At 48.6% G+C, this 23017-nt stretch overlaps 1 long non-coding RNA gene across 2 annotated transcripts; it reads left to right on the top strand.

The window, feature by feature from the left end:
- The first annotated feature begins 2460 nt into the window (after window positions 1–2460).
- On the top strand, window positions 2461–10177 carry LOC136375641 (uncharacterized). Of its 2 annotated transcripts, XR_010746095.1 has the most exons (4): window positions 2461–4487; window positions 6694–6842; window positions 8368–8735; window positions 9746–10177. It is a non-coding gene; the product is annotated as an uncharacterized lncRNA (long non-coding RNA). The 2 variants fall into 2 exon arrangements; XR_010746093.1 differs by lacking the exons at window positions 8368–8735; window positions 9746–10177 and adding an exon at window positions 7975–8219.
- Window positions 10178–23017: the final 12840 nt, after the last annotated feature.

The raw sequence follows: 23017 nt of genomic DNA, 5'->3' as shown, positions 1-23017 counted from the left end.
TCTTCACTTGTGAATGCACACAAAGACAGGCAAACATTTACAGATTTTAATGGGACTTGACAAAGGTGAGAAGTGTATTGCCTTAGATCTTTCTTGTGAATTCCTTTTTTCAGTAGGTTCCACTTTCAGCCATTTCTGTACTCAGTAAGTGAGAAATCGTTTCCATTGGAGAGATCTGGCTCCTCTTCTGGACAGCCTAGAGCTAAAGTTTGGATGCTGAGAGGCGGTGTAGGAATTACAGAGTCACCACCTCTACTGTGGTAGCAAATAGGTAGATGCCGCTTCTGTAGCACTTCTCCCTAGGTTCTGCTTAAATTAAAAAAAAAAAAAAAATTCGTTTCTTCTACTATGTGTAATATGTCATTGTAGTTTCAGATCAGGCCAGGAGCTTCTGAAGAGGAGACCCCTGCTGCCTGCCCATTGTCAATTTGGCTGGGAATATTGTTTTGCTCCCGAGGGGCTGGATAGAGCACTGGGGACAGTTGTCATTTGTCAGTTTTAGAGTTTGATTGCAAAAGTCACTGAAAAAAAGAATGTCAACGAGGTTTGTCAAACTTGTGCTTTCAGACCTCACTTGACATCTTTGCTTTGTGTTGGAGGTTGTGCATTTGCACTGCAGGGAATGAATGTCCCCTTCCAAATTCAGCCCAGAATGTCCCAGTGGCTCTTACTGGGAATATTTCTTCTTTCTTTCCTTCGTGATAACATAATCTCCAAAGTTCCAGGAGATCTTCCTTAATTTCTCCTGGAGAAAACCACATGGCAGAGGCAGTTTATGAAGGAGCCCAGAGTTGTGTTTGGAGAAGAGAGTGCAGTGTGTTCTGATAAGCAGTGTCTGCCTGTGTTCTTATTCCAGGGGGAAAATGCGCTAGGCCGTCTTTTTCAGTTATCTCACCTAGAAAAGCTCTTCCTGGCACACAGGGAACAGATGTTTTTTCCTCAGGTGCTCGGACTGGACTGAGACCACTCCATAGCTGAGGAATAATTTCATTTTTCTAGAAGGAAGCGGGAAAACCGCGGACTTCCATTTACGAATGGCTGGAGAGGAACCTGGACGAAGTGTTGCAAGTCGTTTGTGATTTATTCGCTCCGGCACTCGGTCCCTCAGCGCCCGCAGTCTTCGGGCTCCCCGTGTGAGGGCGGGGCGGGGCCTGGCGCTCGGCCGGCTCCGCAGTGACGCGGGCACGGTCAGTGACTCGCCAGTGGCATCTGCTGGTGAGAAGCGGTATTGCAGAGGGACAGCGCGCATGCGCATTGTCTGGGGAAGCCCGTCACCTGGTACAGGGCGAAACGAGAACCCGTGAGCATGCGCAGTGTTGTGGGAAAAAGGCAGCGCATGCGCAGTGACGTGCCCGGCACGCGGTGTTTCAGGGCGGGATGGAGCTGGTCCGTTGAGCATGCGCATTGATTTCATGCGGCGCTGTTGCTCTGTGGGGACGCGCGGTGGGGCCGGGTCGACTGTGCGGAGCTACCGTCAGCGGCTCGGGAGCGCCACACGCGACTCCCGCCTGCGGCAGTGGCGGGTGAGGGTTGTGCTGACAGTGGAGGAGGGCGGGAGTTGCTGTGGCTGCAGCGAGGTTCAAGGTGAGCGGAGAACTGCAGGTGCCGGGAGAAGCCCCGAGGACGGCGGTGGCACCTGCGGTGGGCTGCCCCGGAGCAGAGCCGGGCCGGGAGCAGGAGGCTGGGGCTGCGCGGGGGAGGAAGGCTGTCCCGACGCAGGCACGGAGCCGGGGAGGAGCAGCGGGGCTGCCAGCCGCCCGGCAGAGCCTTTCCTGTTGTAAACGGGCCAGTACACCTGCTCCTTTGAAAAGCCTTTATTAGTCAGCTCTTTCAAGGGGGGAACTCGAGGGGTCGCCTGCGCCGTCGCCGCTCTTGTCGCTGTCCTCGCTCTTGTCGCCGCTGAGGATCAGGTGTCAGTCGGACCTTCTGCTCTCGCCGCAGCAGAGTCGGGGGTTCCGGTCTCGCGGGAAACCCCAGGAATTGTACTGGGCTCGTGTGGTCTAGGGGCGTCACTTCTTCCCAGTCTCTTTGTGGTCATGGCAAGGCGGCAGAAGCAGAATTCAGTCCTTAGGTAGCTGAGGGTCTTCTCGGTGTTGTAGTGTCTCCTTTTTATCTGGATTTTGTGCTGGGTCGCGGCTTTTGGGTCCATTTGCCGGCAACTGCACTTCGGTTTGGAGCGGTGCACCATGAGAGTCCTTGGATTTTCCTATTAGGCGGGGCCAGCAGTTCGAGGAGCCGGCGCGAATGGCGACAGCCTAGCCCGACGGAAGGGGAGGGAACCCGGGGTTTTAGAGGGGGTATACAACTCGGAATAAGATTTTTGAGGGTACAAACTTTGGTACAAACAGCTTAACAGACAGGTTACAACTGGCATAACATTTGAAACAGTACAACTTTTTAACAAATGACAGACTGTGTAAGAAAATGGGAATCTCTTACATTTTATTAATTTCATTTCCTGGGAAACAAAACCTGCGGTTTCTCCTACCTCGGCCCCGTGACGAGGGGCAGCACAGCAGAAGGAAGCAGCACCTGAGCAGGTGGGGCAGTGGTGGGGCGCAGGGAAGATGCGGCTGGGGCAGAGCTTGCAGGCTTCTTACATTTAAGTGAACGTGGAAAGCCCGAGAGAGAGCTGGTATAAAAGCACTGTGGGTGCTCGGGCAAGTGGGACATGACTCGGGGGAGGGAGTCGCTTTCCTGAGCTCCTGAAGTTCCACTTGCCTCTCTCAGGAGCAGACGTGAGAAGTTTCTTGTTTGGAGTTGGGCTCCAAAAGGAAAGAACCTGAAGCTGCTTCTTTTGATAAATGCGTAAGTATGGGAGGCTGTATGAAGCTCACTGTTGTAAGTAGCCAGTAACTTCCACGGATATTTTAACTATTAAAAATGGTGACTTTTATTTCCTCTGCACACAAATGACTTGGCTGTCCCATGCAGGATTCACTGAGGCTGTGAATTGCAATCCAGAGCATCTTCCGGTTTCTGGTGCTTGGGGCTGTGGCATTTGGTGTGCAGAAAACATCCCAGGCTGTCTGCCTAGGGACTGGATGTGCATTTCCACAGTTCTTCAGAGTGGGAAAAGGCCAAGAGGGTGATGGGAAGGGCTTTCTCCCAGGCCTGGGCATCCTCAAGACACCTCAAGATTGGTTTTTTTAATGTTTGTTGTCTTTTGTTTCCCAGCCCAGGGCTAAGCTGGAGAAAAGGTGGCGAGAGAGAGTAGCAAGTGGGACTCCCATATTAAGATGCATCCTTGGATTCCACGTTCTCCCAGTGGGTCTGTCCAAAGGAAGGAGATGTTGGGAGTACCTGTTCGTTCACATGATGAGCTTGGAAGATATGTTGAGTGTGAAATTCCAGGGATGCTGCACTTGTGTAGTGGCTGGAGTGAGAAGCATCTTGCCTGTCTTCCCCCCACCGGCACGTGCCCTGGTCATTTCCTCTCTGGGTCCTTGATTTCCTCTTTGTTGCTGTATCCCTCTGTCCATGCTGTGTGTTTGGCACTCTGTCTTTTTTCTCCATCCTTCTCCACACCTCGCTCCTGTTCCTGTTTTATTCTCTGTGGCTTTGTGGTGCATCCTTTGCCACTGTTTCCCTCGGGATCCTTGTGTTCTGTTTGCTGTCCCTGTTCTTTTTTTAATCCATCTCTGTCGTGGTGCTCATCAGTGTACAGAGGCAGATTTAGAGAGAGGTTCTTGAGCTGCAGGTTCCATTCAGGAGTGATTCAGCAAGCCCACAATTTGAATTTCCCCCTCCATGTGGTCCCAGCCAGCTGTGCCCAGTGCCCAGCCTGGAGTGCCTTTTCTGTCAGCTCACCTGCCGTTGTGCTGGGGTAGAGAAGGGGAGGGCAGAAGGGCTAAGGAGCTGTTGTTGGGCAGGGCTTGCTCTTTCACCCACACTGAATGGTGGTCAGGCTCAGCTGAGCACAGCAGCTTGTGTTGGAGAGGCTGTGCCAGTCTCATCTATCTGAACTGCCCCAAAGGCCAAGGACAGAGCTGAGGCTCTCGTGGTTTGGCTGTATGAGGCCCATGGCAGCACAGTCACCACCCAGCTCCAGACCTCCCTCCCTGTTACAGAGGCAATGCTCCGAGTCCCTGCAGAAGGGCTGGAGGTGTGTGGTGGTGGAGATGAGTCCCTTCAGCCCTGTGCTTTGCCCCCCAGCTGTGACCTCCTGGAGCATCTGGGCTGCACAGGGCTGCCTGCCACTGGAGCCTCAGGGCCTGAGGCTTTGCTTCACACCCTGCCGTGTGCTCTCTGTCCTCCTAGTGTGGAGCTGCTGACACCAAACATCGCCCCTGGCTGATGCTGCAGCCACCTAGACCAACACTGAGCTCAAATGACAGACTGAGCTGTTCCCCATCTCAAGAGTTATGCAAGGCAGCAGTTCCAGGAAAGGGCAGTGTCCCCAAGTCTTGCACCCAGGTGTTGGAGAGCAGCGCTTGAACAACCCTGCTCCTTAGGGAAGGAGCACAGCTGCCCACCGCCCAACCAGGGTAGGTGGTCTTGAGTGAGTTTCTCTCTTTGTATCCCTCTGTCCTTGCTGTGTGTTTGACGCTCTTTTTCTTCGTCCTTCTCCATGCCTCACTTGTGTTACTTTTTTATTCTCTGTGGCTCTGTGGTGCTTCCTTGTGCCGTTGTTTCTCACGGGATCCTTGATCCATTCCCTGTTTTTTTTTTATCCCTCTGTCATGCTCCCCATCCCAGGTTTTGGTTGTTTTCATTTTTTTCAATTTCATCCTGCACCTCTTCCTTTTCTTCCTGTGTCCTCTCTGCTGCCACTCCCTCTTTCTGCCTCTTACCTGTGACTGCAGGGCTGGAGAGGGACTGCAATCCTTCTGGGGGCTGTCCCCCTTTCTTGTTGCGGCAGAGTCCCTTTTTGGAGAGATGTACATGTGAAAAGGGCTGGAATGAAGCCCAGTGAGTGGGGAATGAGGAGGGGTCATGCTGGGTGCCCTCCCCCAGAGGATCCCAAAGCTGCCGAAAAAATTCACGGAGCGGGGGTGGGTGTAGAATACTAAAAGCTGTCAAGTTTTTTGTTTTATGGGCATTGCCAAAGAATAGGAATTCTTTTCTCCTTTCCCTTTTTAATTTCATCTTGCCGGTGCCCCCAGAAAAAATGGGGGTTATGAGGACAAAAGGAGTTTAAATTGAGGGAAACTCCTCTTCCGCTGTTGTCTGTGTTTAAACTGGGGCAGTCCCCGTTCACTTATGATTTTAAGGGTATTGATTGAAGGAAAACTTGCCTTTTCCACGTTGTTGGGGGTGTCAGGGCTGCCGTCAGTGACTGCCAGAGCCGCGCCAGTGCGAGCCGTACGGAACCGAGGCGAGCTGTGCCGGGCGGGCAGGCGGGACCCGCGGCACGGAGCTCTCTGCCCGCCCCGGCCGCTCTGTCCTCGCCGGGCTCGGGCGTCCCCTCGGCCCGGTGCCGCGGGGCGGGCGGGGAGGAGTGGCTTATCCCGCCCGGGGGCCCGGTGCCACCACTCCATTGCCTCTCCGGTCCCCCGGCACCGCGCAACGGCGCCAGCCCGGGAGCGAGTCCCGGCAGGGGGCGCGGGGGGATGCTTGTGGCTTGTCAGCTTCAGACCGTGCTCGCAAAAGTCACTGAAGGGAGGGGAGAGGAAAAAACCCCAGCCCCGACCCCGGAGGCTTTTCGTCTGTGGGCTTTGTTGGTATTGCTCTATAACCGAGGCACACCTGTAAATAATAAAGTGGGCACCTTCTAGAAACAGTGTCCGGTACAATTTGCACTCTCCCGTGGGACCTTCGGGTCTACGTTACTTCGTTGCTGTGTCAACACAGCGGCAGCGGTAATTGCACTGGGGCTGTGGCGTGGGACTTTTTCAGCTGCGGCATGGGGTTTTTGGTGCTAGTTTGGTTTTTTGCTTGGAGTAAAGTTCAGTAATTTTTGAAGAAGAAGAAACAGTTTTAGCAAAATTTTTCGTTTTGGCTTCTAAGTGATAAGTTAGTTAAAAAAAGTAAAAAATGGATTTTTTGTTTGTTTGTGTTAGATAATATAGTTGAGACATAATTTGGGGGGAGGATGATAGAGGATATATTATAATGTCATTTTAGGACATTTTACTTTGTATTGTCAGCTTAATGCTCAAACGAATATATTTTAATTATATATATACATTTATATATAGATACAGTTAAAGATAGATAATGGCAGTGCTATTTCATAAATAGTGGTATTTATATGTGCTTTTTATTCAGTATTACGTTCTTTGGTGGTATGTAAGTTCCCTTATGGCAGATGAAGACATGTAAAAATGTGCACATAGAAGATTCTGGCCGTAGGACTCTTGGGCATCCATCTTTGTGGTTCCTGGAATGAGTCATCCCATTGGCATCTTCTTCCTGCAGGGTTCCCTGAGCCTCATTGGCTTGCCATGGGTCTTACCTCGGTCATCTCATCCCGAGTTCTCTCGGTCCTTGTGGTCGTTCTTGTTGCCGAGAGATTTCTGTCCCTTCATTTGTCCTGTCCTGTGTCACGGGTGTCTGTGTGTGTTTGGCCCAGAGCTGCTCTGCCTTGCTGCTTAGTCTGGGGCTAGGGGTAATAGGGCAAGGCCCGGGGAGTTGGAATTTGTAATGTGGGGTGTAGTTGGACCCTAGATGGCACCTCTAGATTGACACGAGATGTCTGGAGCTGTCAAGTTACCCTGCAGCACTCTGACTCATGTCGTAACTTTCTTTCAGATGCAGAGGTATGAAGTCGGTGGTAGAGTGCCCCATGCCGGGTGAGGGGGCTCCCCTTGGAAGATCAGCCACTGCTCAAGAGGAGAGTCACGTGTTTCACATTTATTGGCACTCCACTGTAGACCACCTGCATTTACAGCTTCAAACGAGTGAGTCCCTTGCTAACCCCCCCTGGGCAGCAGCTGGAGCCTGCTCCGGGCTGGGCTGAGGGAGCAAACCCCTTGGGGCTGATGCTGCTCCACACTGGGGGTACTTGGCAAAATGACCAGCTTTGTCCCGGAGTTTTGGTTTTTTTTTGCGCTTTCTACAAGGTTTTAATCATCAACTTGGTAAAAATAAATGGTAAAGGCTGAAAACATGAGGGGCTGTCAAGTTATACAGACCAAGGACAGCTTTTTTTTTTTTTTTTTTTTTTTTTTTTTTAAATAGCTGTGCGTCTTAAATCTTGATTTTGAGCCTCTCTTCTTTGGCCAACTTTATTTTAAAGAAATCTTATTTTAAAGTTAGCTGCTTCAATAATGAATTGATTGTACAAATGCTCTCTAATGTCAGAAGGTTAAAGCACTAACACCAACGTGCTACCTCCTTAATTTTTAGCAGCAAAACTTGATCTTTGCTAAACATAAACCCACTTTTTTTTGCTGCTGATAAGTTAATGAAGGTGTTCATCAGCTTTTGCTGCCCTCCACTGATACTCAAGGTCAATAAAAAATTGCTCTGCTGTTCTAAAATACAGATTTTAGACCTCCCTCATTCACTCCAGACTAGAAACATGTGAATAGATTTTTTGATCTTCTTTCTTTTGGTTTCTGTGGGTTTTAAGCTGCATGGTGAAAGGTGTCTGTGGACGTGGCACCCAGGGAGTGGTGCTGGGAAGGGCAGGCTGGAAGGTACTGTTTAGAAATCCAGAGGCAGCAGTGCATTGGGAGCTGGTGCTCCTGCCTCAGGCACACTCTCCTGGCCGGTCTGTGCAATGGTAACATTCCTGTTTTCCTACCTGGCGCTGGAGTTGGAGGAGGACAGAAGTCTTTGCATTGGTGGAAAGGGGAGCTCCAGGGAAAAACTGCTGTTTGTGTCCTCAGAGAGCAGTGGGCAGAGGCTGAGAGAAATCCTGGCTGGCTGAGGGACACTTGTGACCCCTCTGGAATAAATTCCTGCGTCTCCTCAGACCTGCCGGGTTGCAGTGGAGTTCGGATGCATCTTGCTGCAGCTTTGCTTCTTAATAATTACTGGAGATCCGTGGATTGCTGGGTGATTGCCGTGAGTTCTCCTCTTTTGTAGGAGCTGCACGGTGAGGTGAGTGTTCTGAGGGAGGCCCTGGCAAAGCTGCCGAGGGCAAGGAACACGGAGCGTCCGGGGGCCTTGGATCCCACCCGAGTTTCTGCTGGAGCGTGCTGCGTGCAGTGCTGGATGTTTGACGGGGCTTTGGGGTGCTCTCCTGCAGTCCCGGCTCCAACTTCGGCCCCTGAGCCGAGGCCTCGCCGTGTCCCAGCACTGAACCCGGCAGGCGGGTGCGCTTTTCCGGCCCTCGGATCCCACGGGCGATCCCGGATTCCCGGAGCTGCCCGAGGCACGGCCCGGCCTCTCTGCCTGGGAGCTGCACTTGAGTCTGCCTGAAGCAAGGGCGTCCTGGCCACGTTTGAAACTTTATTGCTGTTGTTTTTCCTCTTGCAGATGGTTGCAGGCCAAGAAGGAGAGAGCCGGTAGGAAGTGAAGGCGCTGGCAGGCCTTATCCCAGTCCAAGGTTCCCACTTTTCTCACTGACTCCTGGATAATTGCTTGGCCATAACCACAGACTGTCCGGTTCATTTCCTGCCTTTTCCGATAAATTGTTGCTTTCAGCTGGAGTGTGTTCTTGGTGTCAGCCTCCTCCTCCATGGATTTGTTACTAGAATTCCTGATCTTTTCCGAGCTGAATTTTGTTGTTCCAGCAGTTGTGGCTCTTTTGTTCTATTGAAACTTCCCAACTCTGCTGGGAGTTTCAGATGTCAAATACAAGTAACATTGGAATTTCTTTGGATTGTTACTCCCACAAAATACAGGTAAATCTTGGATAGGAGCAAGTAGACCTGTTGAATTCTCACTTCCCTTTAAAATCAGAGCAAAGGAAGCAGATTTTAAATCATCATTCCATGAACTTCCACTGACTTGATGACTGTTGCAAAAGTTTTCAGTGTTAGGAATTTGTGAGCTTGTTTTCCAAGCAAGCTGAGATTTTGATACGATTCCTTTTTTTCTTGGATGTTTCTCCTCTCCCTGGTTTTAGGAAGGGAATGTTTATTGCAAATGCTAGTTTTCCATCCTGATTGGGATTTTGGTACGATTTAGGGCACATTTCCAAGGAAATATACCAAATTAATGTTGGTAAATCAGGCGCTGTTCAGCACCGTACCCACAGAATTCTGTGAATTCCCAGCAAAACTTGCCAAGTGTTTCATGGCCATGATTCATCTCTTTGTAAATTTCAATTTGCTGCATTTGTAATTCCATTAAAACTTCAGTCCTGGCCTGGCTGCTGTTCCTGGGATACAGTGAGGTGGTTCTTTCCTGCCGTGGCAGACGTGTGGATGTTCATCCAAAGTGAGCTTCCCGCTAAGATAGAATTTGTTTGCAAGCAAAACTGGGAATTGTCTAGAAAACCTTAGTTTGTGGGAGGCACTGGGTGGTTTTTTTTTTCCATACTGCAGCATAATCCAGGAAACTCCTGGAGCTGTGTTAGGCAGGGGCATGAGGGCAGAGCTGCATTTATTTCATTTTGTGGTTTAGTTTTGTTTTGTTTTTGTCTTCTTTATGTATATTTTTTGTGGTTTTTTATGTTATTTTCATTAGTATTGTGTTTTTAAAACGTTTTTCTTCCTATTTTATAATTTTAATTTTTAATTTTCTTTTATTATTTGTTTTTCATTTAATTTTTAATTACTTTTCGTAATTTTATATTATAAAATTTTACTTATTTTTATTTTTCATTTTTTATTACTTTTACATTTTATTTTCTTTTTATATTTAGTTTTATTTCTTACCTTATGTATTTCTTTGTTCCTTTTTTCCCCAGACTCTTTCTGTCCCCGGGGCTGTGGAAGTTTGGCTGCTGGCAAGAAAGAAGTTGAGAAACGACCTCCCCGTGCCCTGGACGTGTGGATAGAATGGAGGGCGCAGTTCAGCAAAAGCTCCGTGTTTTCTGCTCGGGTCAAACAGCTGAACGGAGAAAGCCCTGAACCCCCCGGGGCCGTTTTATTCCTTTCAGCCCCCGAACAGGTCTCGTCCCACCCGTGCACAGAATCGCCAGCAGCAGCCTGATGTCGGGGTGTATTTCAGAGGCAGCCACAAAACAAAGTCGACGCTTTCTTTTGTAGCTCCCCGAACCTCCTTGGTTATTATTATAGCCATGGTGGAATTAATTTGTTCTTTTAGTAAAACATTCTGTATAAAACACGTACGATATCTAATGCCTATGTCTCTTTGAAATAAAAGTATTCTGCAGCTCCGTGATTGTTTCCAGGATGACGTTAACCCCCCATCTACAAACTAAAGGGAGGAGTTCCCTGAAGGAGATGGGCCTTCTCCTGAGATGACATTCCTAATGACTCAATGCTCCTCGCCTGACTGAGCCTTTATCCACACTCTGCCCCGTGGCCGTGGGTATGCCCAGTTCCCGAAAAACTAATCAGAAGTATCGGCTCTGCCCCGAGCCCCAATCAGCAGAGGAAAAGAAATGTAGATTTGAAAACAGCTGCAGAGTAGACAAGAGAAAGAGGCAACCTCTTTCCTCAAGCAGAGACTGTCTGGGGCAGAATCTGTGAGCGGGGAGGGGTGCAGCTTTGCAGTCACACCTGAGGTGTGCACCCAGCATTTAATCCCGGGGGCTATATGCTGTCCCATTGATGTTGGCTTTTTCCACAAAATACTGATTCACAAAATTCTATTAATGAATTGGCATTTTTAAATGAAATTTGACTCGTTATTTATAACTTTTATTAACAAAGAAATCCAAAACAAAGCAAAAAAACCCCCTCACAACCACTCCCCGAAGAACAAAACACTGAAAGAGAAAATATGCCAGTAATTTTCAAATAAAAATTACATCTTGAGCCCTTAGAGACCCAGGTGCATTTAATCCTCATTAAGTGTGGTTCTGATGTGTTAGGTTGATGATTTCATCTAGTTTAAAATACTGTTTATTTGTTAATATGTTAAACACGAATTAAAAAAAAAGTTAAAAAAATAGAAAAATAAATTAAAAAAATATCCATAATTAAAATAAGTACAATATATACGGCTACATGTTAAATATATTTATAATGTATTATATGCAGTAGACATAGATATGAATAAAAAAGACGAATGGTAATGATGATAAATAAAATATATAAAAAATTAATACAAAAAAAATTGGAACATAGCTTAAACGAAAGGCTTTTTTGGTTTCAGTTTGGCTGATGGCTGGGTTCTTGCAGTTGCGGTTGGGGGTCTTTTGGGTCGTTTATTCCAGAGGATGTTCGGAAGGGCATTTTTGGCCACGCGCTTCTTTGCCTCCCGCTGTGCGCCGCTGCCCCGGGCCGGGCTGTGCGGCGGTGCTGCCACCGTGTGGGCAGAGAGCGGTACTGCAGCTCCAGCCCGCGGCAGCCCCGGGCTGCGCTCAAGGCGGTGCTGCCACCGTGTGGGCAGAGGGCGGTACTGCAGCTGCTCCCCGTGCCCGTCAGCGAGCCGCACGGCAGCCCCGGGCTGTGAGCTCCAGGGCAGTGCTGCCGCCCGACTGTGGATTTGGGGTGTCTTTGGAGGCGGATTCTCGGGCTGATTTGGGGCTGAATTTTTAGCCGACTTGGGGACAAGTGAGAGGCAATTTGGGCTGAATGCTGACTGATTTGGGGCTTAGTTGTGGATATATTTGGGCTGAATTTGAGGTTGATTTGGGCTGAATTTTGGAAAAATTTGGGCTGAATTTTGGGGTAATTTTGCTGAATTTTGGGCGGTTCTGGGCTGATTTGTGGGCTGAATTTTAGGAGAATTTGGAGCTGGTGTGGGTGAATTTTGGGGGTCATTTTGGGCTGAATTTTCAGTGATTTATGGGGTATTTTGGGGCTGCTATTGGGGCTGGTTTTGGGACTGTTCAGGCTGAAATTGGGCTGATTTAAAGCCAATTTGGGGCGTCGTTTGGGGCCATTTTTGGCTGAATTTTGGGCTGATTTTGGAGCAGATTTGGGGGTAATTTTTCTGGCTCTTTTGGGAGAAATTTGGGTCATTTGGGGCTGAATGTTGGGCTGATTTGGGGACCATTTAGAGCAGATGTTTGGGTGGTTTTTGGGCTGATTTTGGCTGATTTTTGGGTTGAATTTTGAGGTAACTTTGGAACTTAATATTTTGGAAAATATTTTGGGTTTAATTTGAGGTCAATTTTGGGGTGAATTTTCACTGATTTTGGGTCTGAATTTGGGATCATTTTTAGGGCTGATTTTAAAGATTTTGGGGCTGAATTTTGGGGGTAATTTTTGGATAATTTTGGAGAGTTTTGGAAAAATATTCAGTAGGTTTTGGGCACTTGGGGGGTAATTTTGTGTTGTTTTTGGGCTGAATTTGCGGCTGATTTTGGGCTGAACTTTGGAAACTTTGGGCTGAGTTGGGGGTAATTTTTGCTGAATTTTGGACTGTTTTGGGCTGCTTTGGGGGCTGAATTTTAGGAGAATTTGGAGGTGATGTGGGCTTATTTTGGAGGTCATTTTTGGCTGAATTTTGAGGTGAGTTTGTGCTGTATTTTCACTGGTTTGTGGAGTAATTTGAGGCTGGTTTTGGGGCTGGTTTGGGGAGTATTTTGGTTGATTTTTGGGCCATTTTTGAGCCAAATTTGGGGTGGTTTTGGGGGTGATTTGGGACATTTTTGGCTGAATTTTGGGCTGAACCTGGGCTGATTTTGGAGCTGATTTTGAGGTAATTTTTGGGCTCTGTTGGGAGAAATTTGGGTCATTTGGGCCTGAATTTTGGCCTGATTTGGGGAGCATTTGGAGTAGATGTTTGGGTGGGTTTTGGGCTGATTGTAGAAGTGGTTTTGTCTGATTTTTGGGCTGGGATTGGGACAATTTGGGCTAATTTTTGCTGAATTTTTGGCAGATTTGGGGGCTGAATTTTAGGAGAATTTGGAGGTGATGTGGGCTCATTTTGGGGGCAATTTCTGCGGAATTTGGGGTTAATTTTTGGATTGTTTGGGCTGAATTTTAGTCCAATTTTGAGCCACATTTGGGGTGATTTGGGGCTTGTTTTGGGGCTGATTTTGGGATACTTTGGGCTGAAGTTTGGACTGCATTTTGGGCCAGTTTTTAGCCAAATTTGGGATGATTTTGGGGGTTATTTGGGGCCATTTTTGGTTGCTTTTTGGGCTGAATCTTGGCTGATTTTTGAGCTGATTGTGAGGTAATTTTTTGCAGTATTTTGGGAGAAATTTGTGTCATTTGGGGCTGAATTTTGAGCTGATTTGGGGACCATTTGGAGTAGATGTTTGGGTGGTTTTTGGGCCGATTTTGTCTGATTTTTGGGCTCAATTTTTGACAATTTGGGGACAATTCTGGGGTAATTTTTTGGAGAATTTTCATTTTATTTGTGGTCATTTTTGGGGTGAATTTTCACTGATTTTGTGTCTGAATTTGGGGGCAATTTTGGGCTGATTGTAGAAAATTTGGGGCTGTGTTTTGGGGGTTGTTTTAAGACAATTTTAGGATAATTTTGGGACAATATTCAACATGTTTTGGCCATTGGGTGGGGTAATTTTGTGTTGATTTTGGGCTATTTTTGGGCTCAATGTGGGGTGAATTTGGGGTTGATTTGTGGTTGAATTCTGAGGTGTTTCTGTCTGCCCAAGAGCCCAGTTCCAGGTACTAAGTTCAGCTGGTGACAAGAGATCTACCTGAGAGGGCAGATGTCTGAGGACCAGCCAGGGACTACTGGTCTACCTTTGAGGCCAGAGGCAGGTCTGGCAGCCAGCCAGGGACAACAGGAATGCCTGAGATGCCCGAGGCAGGTACAAAACTGGCCCTAGAACAACAGGTCTACGCAGGACCCTAGAGCCAGGTACCAAGGCCAGCCTGGTACATAGGTCTACCCTGGAACCCAGAGCTAGGTACGAAGGCCGCCGTAGGACAACAGGTCTACCCAGGAGCCCACAACAATGTATTGACAGCCAACAACATCAGGTCTACCCAGGAGCTCAAAGGCGTGTATTAATGCCAGCTAGGGACCATCGGTCTACCCAAGAGGTCAGAGGCAGGTCTGAAGGCCAGCCAGGGACAACAGGAAACCTGAGAGGCCAGAGGGAGGTATAAAAAAGGCCCTAGGACAACTGGTCTTTCCAGGAGCCCAGAGGCAGGTACAAAGGCCAGCCAGGGACAGCAGGTCTACCCAAGACCTGTGTGCAGCAGAGCTGGGGGGTGGGACATATGAGGTCAGAAAATCTGTGGGGCAGAGAAATCTATGAGGCGACAATATGTGGGGCAGGGAACATCATTCCTGCACATTCCCTTCCTGACAGATCACAAATCGTGCCGCACATCCTGAGTCCATTCCTTGCCCCACATTTCTTCCCCACACATTTCTGACCCCTCTCCTGCCCCAGAGATTTTCTCACCCCTTTTTTCTCCTTTTCTCTTCTCTACACATTTCTGCCCTATGCTTTCTTGACCCATTTCTCTCCCTCAGTTCTGCCTGACATCCTCACCCTCTTCCTGCCCTATAGATCCCTGCCCCACATCTTGACCCCATAGATCTCTGCCCCACACATTCTTGCCCCATAGATTGCTCTGCCCCAGAGATTTTCTGACCCCATCTTTCTCCCTCCAGCTCTGCCTTACAGATTTTCCTGCCCCCCATCCTGCTCCCATTCCTGCCCCACATATCTCTGCCCAACACATTCCTGGCCCCATTCCTGCCTCATAGATCTCTGCCCCATAGATTCCTTCCCCTATTCCTGCCCCACACATTCCTTAATTCTGGGTATTTGGATTTAGCCTGGGATTGTCAGCTGAGTCATGAAAAAGCCAACTCAGCTCCTGAACTCTCAATGAATGTTAGAAACACTTCCACAGAAAGACAAGTTGGCAATTATTCCAAAGGAAAAGTTGTAAATGAGGGTAATGCTTGCTGGGGAAATTCCTTAGGAATTATTAGGAATTATCTCAGCACATACAGAATTTTGGAGGTGCGAATGCCAGTTTGAGCCTTGGGCACCTGCGGGAGAAGACGGGTCCTAATCCATACCAAGGAAGCCCGGAGCCCCTGCAGGCTCAGGTGCAGACAATGAACTGTCCAGGGAATGAGCAGCAAGTCCCCTCTGCCCCCGCCCTCACACTCGGGGTGGCAGCAGCTGCAGGTGCGAGTTGTCGCGGGATGGTGAGGGCACAGAGCAGCCCCAGGTGAGAGCTGTAAAGGAGAATGAGGGGGCAGTTCCTGCCAGGGCTGCTGAAGAGAGGAGCCTCCGCTCCCTTTGGCATGGAGCTGTGCGAGGAGAGGATCTCATTCTGGGTTCCTACATCTTTTATGGAACGCCATTAAGAGCCTGTCACAGGGTCATGGGGAGCACTTGGATGTGGAACATTGCTTCGGGAGGTGCTGAGGGACAAACCTTTGTGCCGAGCAGCAGCAGCAGGTGAGCCAGTGTGGGTTTGTAGGGGGGACTTTTCTCCTTTGCCTTTTCAGTTCCATCTTGCCAATTTTTCCCTGGTGCTCCCAGAAGAAAAAGGAGTTGTGAGGATAAAAGGAGTTGAAATTGAGGGAAGAAACTCCTCTTCTGTTATTGTCTGTGTTTAGCCTGGAGGGAATCCTTCTTCACCTAATAAGTAGTGGCTTCTAATAAGTAGTGGTACTTACATGTGGGTTTTTATTCAATATGATGTTCTTTGGTGGTATATAGTGTTTTGTTTGATTTTTTTTTTTTGGTTTGGTCTTATTTATGTGTAATTTGGTTTTTGAGTGAAAATAACTTTCACTCAAAGAAATAACTTTTACGGGTGGGCTTGTTTGTATTTGAGGTAGAATTAATTCAAGTGGCTTTTTTGGATAGACTTCTGATACGTGTTATGGGGGTTTTGTTTATTGTATTTAAGGATTCCAATTGGGGAAGGCTGGTCAAAGTTTGGGTGTTCTGTTATATGCAGTTTTAAATTTTTTTCAAGCTTTTTCTGTTGAGTGGTTTTAAATAATTTATTGTGTAGCTTTATTTTGCTAATAGATAGTGTATGATGAGGCATATGGTGTATTTATTTCATGTTAGGTTTCTTAGTTTCCATGTTGATCAGATTGGTTTTGAACTGAGATTTGTTGTTGAATTTTTTTGGTCGTGTCTAATATTTTCCAAGGGTATGTCCCCTAAAGTTTCCAGTGGTGTAACCGGCTGTAGTGTGAGGTAGAGGGGAGGTTTTTATTTATTTAGTGGTGGCTTATCATGGGGAGTGTGTAGTGTTTGTTTTGGTGGGTTTGAGGCAATGTGATGTAGTTAATTTCTTCGGGTTTCCTAATGTTTATAATTGCATTATTGTTTACTGTCTTATAGGGGTTTATATATTCAGCTTGTTTGACTACAGTGTACGTTCTGTAGTTATGGATAATTTGGGAGATATTGTTTACAGTCAAATGGATCTTTTGGCTTTCTGTGTATTTATAGATGGTATTTTTGTTTTGATGGTTTTGAGGCACTGTGGCTTTATGAAGTTAGGAGTAACTGTTTTTGGTGTTGTTAATTTCAGTGTATATGTGCTCTTGTTTTTTTTTTTTGTACTTTGACTTGTTTGTTATTGTCGTGGCTTAGGGTAAATATGGGAGGAATCTTTTGCACTGAGCTTTTTTGGAAAGTAAACCCAAAGGGCATCTCTCTTAAATTGGTTTGGGCAAGAACTTCTTTGGAGAAAAGTGGACAAAGCTCTTTATTTAACAAACCAAGCGCTCACAAGCCTCAAGAATGAATAGCATGAAATAATGAAACTTCTTGCTATTTTTTAGTGAGATGGTAAAATTAGAAAGTCCTTGCTGTGGGTTGTAGCTGAGCTCCTTTGGTCTCTTATCAGCTGTTCCGGTGTTGATAAAATGCTGAGGCCCAGGCCCCGTGGGCTGCAGGGGCCAGCTCTCCGTGCTCCTCTGGGTTTGTCAGTCTGCAGCAGGTTTAATCAGCCCTAAGAAAAAGGAAACAAAATAGTCCAAGGGACTTCTCTGCCCTAGTTAGGTGGAACAAGCTAAGAGCCAGGCATCTCTCTGTGCTGCAGTCTGTCTGTGCTTGAGCTGAATATACTGGAGAGGGAATGCACAGGAGTGATTCTCTCTTAAAACAAACCATGCAATTTTCAGTTTTTTTCTTGCTTCGTTCTCAAAATCAGTCCGACAGGTACCGAACACAACATACAGCACAAACAGAACAGATGACTGGGGATAGCAGCATCATAAAGTTACTTTATTGCATTCTACCCTTTATCTACCCCCTTATAGTAAACTTCTCAAAACACATTGAATTCTAACTCTCCAAACACATCCATTACACGTACATGTATCTCTGTGGAAACAATATATATAGCTATATACAGGCAGTGGTAATGGTAGTTAATGAACAGTGTTATTTACACATTGTTCTTACTTAACAATTAGGTTTTCTTGAAGTACATATCATGTTCTTCCATTTTTCTGTATTGCACTATGTGCAACTTGGTCCTTGAGCAAAGACAATCCCACGGATGGGTTTGTCTGTACTTGAGGTAGAATTGATTTAAACTGGTGGTTTTTTTTTTTTGTGTGGTTTTTTTTTTTTTTTTTAATTAACAAACTTCTTACATGTCCTCCGGGGACTCTGTCTCCATTTGCTGTATGTAGGAGCTCAGACTGGGCAGGGCCTGCTCTGTTGGTTGAACTTCGGGTGTTAACTGGCCGGGTGGCTTTTGTTAGATACTGCTCCTGATTTTTGAAAGATCGCTCAATGTTTTTAAGGTGGTTTTTAATAGTCTGTTGTATTTCTCCACTTTCTTGGCAGCTGGTGCATGGTAGGGGATATGATCCACTTACTTAATGCTATGTTTGTTAGCTTAGGTGTTGATAAGGTTATTTTTAAAATGAGTGTTATTGTGTGACTTAATTCTCTTAGGGGTACTATGCCTTGAAAGAATTTGCTTTTTAAGGCTTAGAATGGTGTTACAGGCTGTAGGGTGAGGCACAGAGTGGATCTCCAGCCATCCTGTGGTGGCTTCTATTCTTGTGAGTACACAGTGCTTATTACTTTGGTGTGTCTGGAGCAGTGTAATATAATCAATTTGTTAGGCCTTCTTATGCTTATGTTTCGACTACTGCGCACTATCCTGTAAGGGCTTCATTTGCTTGGCTTGCTTGGTTGTAGCCCATGTCTCATAGTTATGGATAGCTTGAGAAATACTGTTTGTGGTTAGATCTATTTTTGGCCTTGTGCCTACTTATAGGTGGCATTTTTATCCTGATCACTTGAGGTATCATGAGCTTAGTGAGCTAGGAACAGCTTTCTTTTGTGTTGGTAATTTAAGTTTATTTTTGACACTTCTATTTTTGTAGCTTGATTTACTTGTTTATTGTTTCGGTGTCCTTATTAGCTTTACTTTTGAGGACATGGGTATCTACGTGGTGAACTTTTCCAGATAGATTCTCTGCCTTGGTAGTGATGTCTTTCTACTTTTTACTGGCATTAAATGGGGAGGTTTTAACATTGCTAATTAGCCCTTTTTTACCTTTTTGAACAGTTCCTATGGAGCATTGGCTACTAAGTGGGAATTAGTATAGAGGAAGAGCTTTGGCTACTTTTTTCTTTTAGCAATATCTAAGACTGACTGAAGAGCTCCTGATAGGGAGTCTCCCTTGGATTATCGTCTACTGGTGTGTGTGCTTTTTTTTTTTTTTTTTTTTTTCCTCGCAGTGACCGCTGGTGTCTTAGGCTTACTCTCTGGTGTAGCTGCTGACTGAGGCTCACTGTTTGATTTAGCTACAACTGGAGTAGCTGTGGGGTTGTTGGCTGCAGCCTGAGTAACTGGGAAGCTGCTGATTTATTTCTTTGCTTCCCTGCCTTTATCTGCTGTCTTACAGTATCTAGCAGTGTGTGATAAGCATGTGCCAGAGCCTAGCTTATTGCAATGAGCTTTTTCTCCTTAGAGTCACCATGGCAGTTGTCTTTTAAGTATCGCTTCACCTCAGATGAACATTGTCTGAAGTGCTGTAACTGATTTGAAGGAGAACAAGGAAAGGTGAGGCTGAAAAACTTTACTTCCTACTCTTCTTCTAACAAACGGAGTGCAATTATGAATCTCTAAAACGTGTGGTTTGAACTAGAAACTCTAAACATACCTGGGACAATTTCCAGTACTTGCATAAAATTTTTATAAATCATAATCACTGAGCCCGGGAGAATAGTTCTCTTAGTTCGTGCCCTTCTAGTGTGAAAGCTATGGGTTAGGGACAAGATGGGAGCTGTTTCTGGGTAAGAAAGCCAGCTTAGGGACAGGAAAGGTATTAAAACCTTCAAAAAGCTTATGGAACAGAAACACAAAAAGGACTTGTTTCTAAGAGACATTTCTAAGAGAGATGTCTAAGAGACATCTAAGAGACGGGTGTCCCGGCACGGGGATCGCTGTCCCGGCACAGGGATGGGTCTCCCGGCACGGGGATGGGTGTCCCGGCACGGGGATCGCTGTCCCTGCCCAGGGATCTCTGTCCCATCCCGGGACACGGAGAGAGAACGCGGCAGCAGCGGGATTTGCGAGCACGGGCCACCGGAGCTGCCTCGGCCGAGCGGGTCCCGGGGCGCCGCTCTGGGGCGGATTCTCTACTGGCCAAAATGAACATTTTGGGGTAAAATCTGAATGAATGTGCAGGAGAGAGAAGGCGCAGTTTGGGGTAAGAAGGAGGCGATGGGCGCTCAGCGGAGGGACCAGCTCGGGCTGCCTCTGTGTTCCTGGGGAGAATTAGTTTGCGTTATGGATCGAGGCACCCGAGGCTGCCGCGGGAATCCGGGGCTGGAGCCGGGACGGAACCCGGCCTTCCTGCGGGAATGGCAGCGGGGTCAGAACGGGCTTCCGCCGGCCGCTGGGTGTGTAACCGTGCAGCGATGTACAGCGGGATGTGAGGGACACCCGGATCCTAGGATTGATTACCTGGAGCCATACACCACGGGTCTACGGAACGATCGTATAACGAGACACAGATAAAAACCCTCCGCCGCCATCCTTCTCCCGGCCCCGCTGCGTTCTCAGGATCTCTGGGGAAGAGTTTGCGTCTGGACAAGGCTCTCGGGTACAGGGGGGGATTCTCGGGTGTCCTGTGCGGGGCCAGGATCCGGACTCCGTGTGGGTCGCTCCCGGCTCAGGCCCCGCTGCGATCCTTTGGGGCTGCCAGGACGGGAGCGGCTGGATCCTGCCCGCGGCCGCGGCTCCGGCGGGTCACAGCCTCGGGACACGGCAGCGCCCGGTGCCGCCGCGCCGGGAGCCGCGGAACTGCAGCGGGATCGGCGGGCAGCGGCAGCCCGGGGGTGCCGAGAGATGCCGGGGGAGTGCCGAGAGATGCCGGGGGAGTGCCGAGAGATGCCGGGGGAGTGCCGAGAGATGCCGGGGGAGTGCCGAGAGATGCCGGGGGAGTGCCGAGAGATGCCGGGGGAGTGCCGAGAGATGCCGGGGGAGTGCCGAGAGATGCCGGGGGAGTGCCGAGAGATGCCGGGGGAGTGCCGAGAGATGCCGGGGGAGTGCCGAGAGATGCCGGGGGAGTGCCGAGAGATGCCGGGGGAGTGCCGAGAGATGCCGGGGAGTGCCGAGAGATGCCGGGGGAGTGCCGAGAGATGCCGGGGGAGTGCCGAGAGATGCCGGGGGAGTGCCGAGAGATGCCGGGGGTTGCCGAGAGATGCCGGGGGGTGCCGAGAGATGCCGGGGGTGCCGAGAGATGCCGGGGGTGCCGAGAGATGCCGGGGGGTGCCGAGAGATGCCGGGGGTGCCGAGAGATGCCGGGGGGTGCCGAGAGATGCCGGGGGGTGCCGAGAGATGCCGGGGGTGCCGAGAGATGCCGGGGGTGCCGTAGAGATGCCGGGGGTGCCGAGAGATGCCGGGGAGTGCCGAGGAGATGCCGGGGGTGCCGAGAGATGCCGGGGGTGCCGAGAGATGGCCGGGGGTGGCCGAGAGATGCCGGGGGTGCCGAGAGATGCCGGGGGTGCCGAGAGATGCCGGGGGGTGCCGAGAGATGCGGGGGTGCCGAGAGATGCCGGGGGTGCCGAGAGATGCCGGGGGTGCCGAGAGATGCCGGGGGTGCGAGAGATGCCGGGGGTTGCCGAGAGATGCCGGGGGGTGCCGAGAGATGCCGGGGGGAGTGCCGAGAGATGCCGGGGGAGTGCCGAGAGATGCCGGGGGAGTGCCGAGAGATGCCGGGGGAGTGCCGAGAGATGCCGGGGGAGTGCCGAGAGATGCCGGGGGAGTGCCGAGAGATGCCGGGGGAGTGCCGAGAGATGCCGGGGAGTGCCGAGAGATGCCGGGGAGTGCCGAGAGATGCCGGGGGAGTGCCGAGAGATGCCGGGGGAGTGCCGAGAGATGCCGGGGAGTGCCGAGAGATGCCGGGGGAGTGCCGAGAGATGCCGGGGGAGTGCCGAGAGATGCCGGGGGAGTGCCGAGAGATGCCGGGGGAGTGCCGAGAGATGCCGGGGGTGCCGAGACATCCCAGGGAATACTGAGACATCCCTGGAGTGCCGAGACATCCCCTGCCCAGGGCACTGGGCAGCATATCCCTGATGAGATGCAGGAAAAGGGAAGTTCTGGGTTAGTGGGAGGATGTTTCTGGAATGGAATCGGGAGAGGTGCTGATCCTGCTGTGGAATCACTGGGTGGTTTGGCTTGGAAGGGAGCACGAAGATGATTTACACTCTGTTGTGTGATTCCACAGCAAAGGACATCCCAAACCGCCTCCTCACCCTCATGGAGAGCAGGAATGTCTTCCATACCCTTGTTCAGGAAGGGCAGTGGCTGTTGGGAGCCCTGGCAGGAGCACCTGGAGACCAGGTAAGGACAGAAATGGGATCATTCCAGCTGCTGCTGGAGGTGGTTTTCTCTTTTCAGGATGTTCTTCTGGCTGATCCTTTCACAGCAGTGTTTAAGGCACATTTGAGGGTAATTCCAAGAATTTTGAAACAGTTGAGAAAAACGGTGAAGCTGATCCATTTCCAGTAATTCCAAACTTCTCCCACAGCACCATCCTAGAGGAAACCTGGGTGAGGGATAAAGATGCAGAGGAACAATATCGTAAACCCCCCTGGATTTCTGACAGAGCAAACCTTCCAGTAATCCCAGCAGATCTCTTGGAGAAACTGTGGGATCATGAGGATTTCCAGGAAAACTAAACAAGGAAAGAGATGAGGGAACAGGCTTCCACTAATAACGATTTCATGGATGTAGGAATGATTCTTGTATGTTTGATGCTCCCCTCTATATTCCTGGAATAACTTACAATTATTCCTTTAATGAATAATCTAAACTTGGGGATTTAAATTTGAGAGGAAACAATGCAAAATAAATGCAGGGAGAGATCAGGGAATGGAATCACATCATGGAATGGTTTGGGTTGGGAGCCTCATCCCTGAGCCTGTCCTGGGCTGGCCGATGCTGACTTATTTCTCAGATGTCACCTCCACAGCTACAGCCAGACTTACAGTCACCTTCCTCTCTCAAGGAACTCCAGGGAAAAGGGAAAGTAACAGCTTTTTTCCTACAGCTGCTACTGGAAAAGGCTATAGAAACACAATTGCAGTCAAGACATTTCTCCAGAGCCCTTCATCAATCCCAAAGAAACTCACCTATTGGAAACCTCTGCTGATCCATAACAGCAGAGGAGAAGTTAGTGTCTATTTCTCACATCAAAATGGGATATCCTTTTTTTTTTTTTTTCCAAAGGAAACCTGATGATATATCATGTATCCTGTAACAGAGATCCATTTGACAACGGGGTCCAATCTCAACAACAAAATAACTGTTTCAATGAAGCAAAGGGGAAGCAGGTGAGATCTGCTGCACAGCAATAGCCGGGACTCCCTGGCTGCAGAGTTGCTGCGTATTGCACCACGTTATACAGCAAAAAACGCTGCTTTCCACAGCTGATGGACAAGAAAATGGTATCACTGCCTCCAAACTGGAAGTACAAAACGATCAGAAGGGAAAAAGAATTACAATGCTATGAGAATATACTTATTATTTGCTTATTATATACCTATTACTAATTATATATGTGTATATACACACACACACATATATATACAAGAAGCTAATCCACCATGCCACCTTTAAAGCAGCAAGTGGACTCTAGGATACCTTTCTCCTCTGTG

This window comes from Sylvia atricapilla, chromosome 1 (genome assembly GCF_009819655.1).
Source record: "Sylvia atricapilla isolate bSylAtr1 chromosome 1, bSylAtr1.pri, whole genome shotgun sequence".
Taxonomy (NCBI): Eukaryota; Metazoa; Chordata; class Aves; order Passeriformes; family Sylviidae; genus Sylvia; species Sylvia atricapilla.
This window is presented reverse-complemented; position numbering and strand designations above follow the sequence as displayed.